Source organism: Petaurus breviceps, unplaced genomic scaffold, assembly GCF_028583685.1.
Source record: "Petaurus breviceps papuanus isolate PSGF00001 unplaced genomic scaffold, PetGlider_PUasm1.0 90804, whole genome shotgun sequence".
NCBI lineage: Eukaryota > Metazoa > Chordata > Mammalia > Diprotodontia > Petauridae > Petaurus > Petaurus breviceps.
The window spans coordinates 14,498,024-14,505,987 of NW_027187348.1; the positions used below are offsets into that span (position 1 = coordinate 14,498,024).

The window sequence follows — 7,964 nt, forward strand, 5'->3', positions numbered from 1 at the left end:
GCTCAAGGTTACACGGACAGTTATTTCTGGGTGTGGTGCTTATTATTTGAGCCCAGATTTGATCCAGGTCATCACGACACTGGAGCCAGTGCTCTTACTCGCTGAGCCACCTGGCCGCCCCTAAGCAATTGGGGTTAAGTAACTTGCTCAAGGTTACACGGCCAGGTGTTTCTGGGTGGGTGCTAAGTAAGGACATTTCTTTTCAATGTTATTAATTAACTTAGCCCAAGATTCTACTTTCTAGCTTTTTTTTTAAAGAAGTAAGAAAGTCAATGATAATTGTTCTTGAAAGAAACTTGTTTGGGAAAATTGATATATTCAGAGTAAGTTTAGAGCCTTTTTATGCCAAATGCTTTGAAACAAGTACTTAAGAAAATTTTGTTCGTGAAAATAATGACACCTTTTATGCTAAAAATGATCAGATAGAAATGCACAGATCTACTAAGGATCGCCTACCCTAAAGATATCTTAGGAACTAATTTCTCTTTTACATTGATTATTTTTCTTAAATATGTGAAGACAGAAAAGAGATGTCCTTTTGTTTTTGTCATTCATTTTTGTTTCATTTCATCTTCCAAATTGACTGAAGTTTTGAGATTAGTTAAAAAAAGACTTTCTCATTTTGTTTCTTGAGTTCTCATCTCTTTCCTTTAAATTGACTTTACATATGAAGCAAAGGCATATCAGCAACTTCGTTAATCAAGGAAAACAAACTCAGAGGCAGTAATCATACTAAATAGACCACCATCATGTAAGAAGACTGATTTTGCAGCATTATACAAATTTTAATCACGTACCTCAATTGTTCCAAAAACAACATAGTAAGCAATTGCTGCCCCAAATTTAAACAATTTGACTTTTCTAGTTTTACCATCAGCTTTTAGAGTTAATGGTAGCAATAGACAAAATTCATTACCAGAAACTTTCAAAACAGACTGTAGTTATAGAAAAGAGAAATATGCTTTTCTCCCCAACACTGTTCTACATTGTCTATTATAATTAACATAAGACTATATTCTTTGGAAAACATAATAACATTATGCTTTATTTTAATCAGGCTATTTGATTTTTACTTATTCAGGTACATTTGCGTTATAGATGCTTCCATGAGGTGATAATTGCACATTGTCAAGTTAATCATCTACCATGATCATTTAAAAAATCCTTTGCATTCTTAAAACACAGAAATACTTTTTGGTTGATTGTATGACTGATTATTAATTCCTTAATTGATCAGACAAAATCCAAGTTAGCCATTTTAGAAAATTTTTATAGATTAAGATGATTCCTAGATAATATGTTTTTCACCTTCATCAGAAGCCATTGTGAAGAGCTGAAAAATCTTAGTCTGATAAGTATTTTGTTAAAGAGGTGATCTTTGAAAGTTGTCATTCGAAAAATTCATATGGATTTTACCTTAAGTCCAAATCATATGAGTGCATCCCTCCTGTCCATTGCATAATACATATATGTGATAATAAATACATACGCATATATATATATATATATATACACACACACACACACACACACACATATATAAATGCACATGTATATATATTCTACAAAGACAACAAGAAGTTCAATCAGTAGAAGATTCATTATCTGAACGTTCTTTAGCATTTTCTTCACCTTCAGCATCAGGCACTGGGGCATCTGACCCATCAAGAAGACCTAAGCCCAGTCCTCCAGACAGCATTTTATTTCTGACTGCCATTACAGGAATGCCCACTTGAAAAATTTTGAGAAATTCACCATATCCTGGATCCTTGGCTACAGTTATGATCTGTTCTGTTTGCACTTCACATTTCTATGGTCCAGTATCTTGTATACTGTTCTGCTCAGATTAAGAACACAGAGATGACTATTCATCTGAAGTGGCTTCAGTACCCTTTGTAACACCATTGACATTTGTAGTTGATATAATTTAAAATTTGACAACTTCTAGACCTGGAATATATGATAGCTTTGCATCCAAAATATTCAGTTGTTTCAATTTTTTTGATCCAAAGAGAAATAACTGACAGCTTCTCTTCCCAAACTGTAAAAAATCAGTTGAGATATTATACTGTATGTACCACAAACTATTTAGAAATAAACTAATTTAGGGGTGGCTAGGTGGTACAGTGAGTAAAGCACTGGACTTGGAGTCGGGAGGACCCGAATTCGGTTCCAGCCTGAGACACTTAATACACACACAAAAATACTAGCCATGTGTAACCTTGGGCAAGTTACTTAACCCCAGTTGCCCTTGCAACAAACAAACAAATAAATAAATGAATGAATGAATGAATAAATAAATAAATAAATGAGTGAATGGATAAATAAATAAACTAATTTATGTTTTCAACACTATCCCAAATAGATTACCAAAATTATTTTACTGAATTAGTACAAAATAGCCAAATTCATTGAGAAAAATAAAATGTTGAGTATATCAAAGGAAATAATAATTTTAAAAATGAGTAAAAGAAGATTGTGGGTCATCTAGATGGCACAGCGATTAGAGCACAGGCCCTGGAGTCAGGAGGACCTGAGTTCAAATCTGATCTCAGACATTTAACACAAAAAGTAGCCATGTGACCTTGCACAAGTCACTTAACCCCAATTGCCCTACATTCCCCCCTCAAGGAAAAAGGAGTTTGAACAGTAATAGATCTTAAACTGTATCATGAGACAGTAATTATCAAGACTATACCTGTTCCTGACTAAGAAATAGAAAGGTAGATCAATAGAATAGTGTAGACTTATAACAACAAATATAATAAAAATTGTGTTTATTATAATAATTATATGTATTATATTATATATTCCATATAAATTATATATATTTATATAATAATAATAATTACCTTGTATTGATAAGTGTAAAGACAAGATTTTGGGGATAATCATTCATTATTTGGTAAACATTGTTGGCAAAACTGGAAAGCAGTATGGCAACAGTGCTTTTCTCTTGAATTGCTGGCATATTGGTCAGATCTATGCATGACCCCATCATGGGCCACCCATCCTTATCCATCACCCCAGCAAATAAATCCCATGCTCCATGCCTCCCCAACCTTGAGCCTGGGAGTAATCCCTGATCAACTCCCTCTCCTAAGGTCCCATGGACCTTCCCTAAAATATCTTCTTAATGTGATATACAGACTATATAAAAAGTCTTATTTTTGTAAAAAAACATCAAAGTGCATATATAAAAACAAAACCTTTAAAAGACAGAAATTTTAAGAGTCACATTTGAATGATTTTGGGTACAAATTTAGATTTTCTAACTCCTAGTCTCAGAAACATCAATAAAAAAGTTGAGGTGGAGACAAGATAGCAGAATAGAAGTAGAAAACCTCCCTGAGCTCCCACCAAAACCACCTCAAAGAACTATAAAATATGACTCTAAACAAACTTTAGAGCTACAGAACTCACAAAGTGACAGAGGGAAATAAATTTCCTGCTGAAAGTAGACCAGCAGGACAGCAGGAAGGGTCCACTGAGTATACTGGGAGCAGAGCTCAGCGCCATGTGAGCCTACTGTTTTAACCTCAGGGTGGGCCCAACAAGCTGTGGCTGGAGTGACTTCAGGAGAGTGGATCACCAGCAGATGTGGTGTTTTCCAGAATTATCAACTTATAAATATTAAAGGCAAAGTAAAATGTCAGTGTGTGCTTTGGGACAGGGGGATTGAGAGTGCAGTCTGTCCTCTGTCCACAGATGGAGAAGCAGCTGAGGTGCGGTGGTACTGCATAGCTACTTGAGAGCTTCTGGCCTATAGATTATAGGGGGACCAAACAACCATTCTGAGAGGTAATCACTCTTCCTTTAACCTGCTTGGATCTGGATCACTGTCTTGGGTGGATGTCCTTAGGTGTATGACCAAGTGCCACAATCTGAGGAGGCTGCAAAGAGGGTACCCAAATATTAGCTCTGGCAGCTGTGAAAACTCCAGTGATCTGAGACAAAGTTCTCCTCTCTGGAATCAGAGTTCTACTGTGTCAAAAAGCTCAAAAGTCAAGTAATTGAGTGGCAACATGAGCAGGTAAAGGAAGCAAATGACACACAGCAATCCAAATCTGGATTCCTATTTTGGGGACAAAAAGGATCAAAACATGGAATGGCAGGAAAACACTGAAGTCAAACTCTTGCACCAAAAGCTTCCAAGAAAAATATGAAATGTTTACAGGTCATAAAGGAGCTTAAGAAGGATTTTGAAAACAAAATAAGAGAAGTGGAGGAAAAATTGGTGAGAGAAATGAGAATGATGCAACAAAATCATGAAAAGCAACTCAACATTCTGATTGAAGAAAATAACACCTTAAAAATAGACTAACTCAAATGGCAAAAGATACTCAAAAAGCCAATGAGGAGAAGAATGCCTTCAAAAGCTTAATTTGCCAGATGGAAAAAGAAACTCAAAGCTCACTTAAGAGAATAATTCCTTCTGATTTATATTGGAGCAAATGGAAGCTAATGTCTTTATGAGAAATCAAGATATTATAAAACAGATCCAAACAAAAGAAAAAAATAGAGGACAATGTGAAATATCCCATTGTAAAAACCACTGACCTGGAAAATAGATCCAGGAAAGAAAATTTAAAAATTATTGGACTACCTGAAAACCATGATCAAAATAAGAACCTAGAAATCATCTTTCAAGAAATTCTCAAGGAAATTTGCCCTGATGTTTTAGAACTGGAGGGCAAAAGAGAGGTTGAAAGAATCCACCCATCACCTCTTGAAAAAGATCCCCAACAGAAAACTTCTAGGAATATTATAGCCAGGTTCCAGAGTTCCCAGATCAAGGAGAAAATATTACAAGAAGCCAGGAAGAAACAATTTGAATATTGTAGAAATACAATCAGGATAACCCAGGATCTGGCAGGTTCTACACTGAGGGATGGAAGGGCTTGGAATATGATATTCCAGAGGTCAAAGGAGCTGGGATTAAAACCAAGAATCACCTACCCAGCAAAACTGAGTATCATGTTTCAGGGGAAAATATCATCATTCAGTGGAATAGAGGACTTTCAAGCATTCTTGTTGAAAAAACCAGAGTTGAATAAAAAATTTGACATTCAGATACAAGAAGCAATAGGAGTATGAGAAGGTAAACAGGGAAAAGAAATGTTAAGGAATTTTTTAAAGTTGAACAACTTGCATTCCTACACGGAAATAATATGATAATTGTAACTTATGAAACTCTTCTGAGTATGAGAATATTTGAAGGGAACAGAAATGTGTGTGTGTGTGTTTATGTCTATATGGGAGGGTATATGGGTGTATGAATACATATGTGAGTGTGTGTGTACAGGCATACATAGACAGAGGGCACAGGACCAATTTATTAGGAAGGGATGATACTTAAAAGGGAAATTAAGAGGTGAGAGAGGAATATAATGAGAGGAGATTGGGAGAGACAGAATGTGTTAAATTATCTCATATAGAAGTGGCAAGAGAAAACTGTTACAATGGAGAGGGAGAACAGGAAGGCAAAAGGGAATGAGTCAACCTTATTGTCATAGAATTTGGCTTAGGGAGGGAATGAAATACACACTAAATAGGGTATCTAACCCTATAGGAGAGTAGGAGGGAAGGGGATGAGGGGGAGGATGATGGAGGGGAGGGCAGGCTGGGGGGGGAAGAAGTTGGAAGCACCCACTTTTGAAAAGGGACAGGATCAAAGTACAGAATGGAACAAGTGGAGAGCAGAGTAGGATGAAGTGAAATCTAGTCAGTCTTTCACAATATATCCACTATGGAAATGTTTTGCATAGCTACACATGTAGAACCTTTATTGAATTTCTTATCTTCCCAGTAGGGTGGGTGATGATGGAGGAAGGGAAAGACTCTGGAATTCAACATTTTAAAATGAAATGTTTATATATATATTATATATATACATACATACATAGTAATTATTGTAATATATGTAATTATAATCCATTCCAGGTTAGTAACTTCTCAACTCATAGTTGGAGAGGGTTGCCTACACTGAGAATTTAAGTGACTTGTCTAGAAATCAAGTTTATAATGAATCAAGTTTATAATAAAGTTCTATGAAAAAAATTAGCATTAGCCCTTAAAATGTTATACATATTATGATGTATACTCTAAAATTTGAGAGGAAAGTTCGAACCCTCTGATTCACCAACATTTCCATTTCTAAAGTCAAGTTTAAAATATCAGGTTTTACCACACTGGAGTTTATGTTTTCTTACCTCTTTTGAAATAGGCATATTATTCATTTAACACCCAATCAGGTCTTTCAGTCCTACCATTCTCCTTGCGGCTATTCAAAGCAACACAATAGCAATATTGAAGACATTAAAGTGAATGTGATAAGCTTTGTTCTATATTTGTAACATGTTATGAATTATTGTTGTTTAGTCATCAGTCATGTTCAACTCTTTTTGATAAAATTTGGTGTTTTCTTGGCAAAAATACTGAAGTGGTTTGCCCTTTCTTCAGTTCATTTTATAGTTGAGGAAATTGAGGCAACAGAATTAATTGGTTTCCCTGAGGTCACACAGCTAGTAAATATCTCAGGCTGGATTTTAACTCTGGTCTTCCTGCCTCCAGACCTGGTTCTCTAAGCATTGTGCCACCTAGCTTTTAATGAAATACTGATAGAAAAATAAAATTTGAGTATCTTGTTGTATTGGTTTTAATATTTCTTATGTTCTGGTAAGAACTACTTATTAGATAGTATTTGTAGAGCATTTTCAAGTTTTCAAAGTGCTTCAAAATTAGAACAAGTCCACTAGTGTGCCTCATAATAAATCTGTGAGCTAAATGTTTTACCTTTGACCCAGTTTGTATTGAATTAAATACCTTCAAAATGACTCGTGGTCTATATTGTCAGTCTATTATGATGATAATTTTTTCATATAGCTTATACCATGTATTTTTCTATTAATTTGAATTTCATCAGAATATATGATTAGTTTAGATTTATTTGTATGGCATATACATGACTGCATTATTACTATATGCTTAACTTTCCTGAGATACTATACTAATAACACCATCTAGTATAAAGAGCTTATTCATTACACATTTTTTTCTATTTGTGTGTTACCTGTGTTTCAATCATAGGCCCATGAGCAGGGACAATTCATAATTTTGTGCATAGGAAAGAACAGACAAAAGATATTCAGTAAAGTATTACTTTGAGTAATTCCCTTAAGAATTATTTTCAACTGTTTTCCCAAAATTTCTTCAAGAGAACCTATGACTAGCTTTCTACTTTTTACCAGACTTTCCAAAATGCAGTCGGCCCAGTCATTCCTCTAAACAGAACAATACCCATATTACAATGTGTCCTTTTCTCTCTTTCTGAACACAATCTAGATTCAACTTCCATTTGACTTATGGGGAGGACCAATTTGCTTTATGCTCACTGTCTACTTAATGGGAGCAAAGTGACTACTATTCTCATCTTTCCTTTGAGTTCAGATGGGAGAGAGATTGGGTCGTATTGATTCAGCATTTGTTGTTACTCCTCTTATCCCCTAACATTTGGAGAAAAAACTTTACACCTCCATCCTGGTTATTTATCTCATGGAACTTACCTAACTTGTCTTCTGAAAATGCTGACCCTCGTCTCTCTCTTTACCTGCTAATCTCAATAAAGAAGATATATTTAGAAGCTAAGATACACAAGATTTACAAAAACACCAGCTGTGGCATGCTTATTACTAAGAAGTAGTCATTGCTGTTGTTCAAGTCCCCTGTCATTAGGATTGCTTATTTTTTTCTAACTTTCTTCATTAGCTGTTTTGTCTAGGCTCCTCCTTCAAATGGGGGATCTGATTATCTCCTGAAACATATATAATGTTACTGTTGCATTTAAATGCATTCAATCATGGTGGTGCCTTGACACTGTGACAAAGATGCTGCTTTATCCTGGAGTTGCATTTGTTTTAAAAAATGAAAATTCTAAACATTTGTCTTAATCCTCACCTGGTATT

At 35.1% G+C, this 7,964-nt stretch overlaps 1 pseudogene; it reads right to left on the bottom strand.

The window, feature by feature from the left end:
* Positions 1-1,582: 1,582 nt before the first annotated feature.
* Positions 1,583-3,022, bottom strand: LOC138147724 (WASH complex subunit 3-like; annotated as a pseudogene).
* Positions 3,023-7,964: the final 4,942 nt, after the last annotated feature.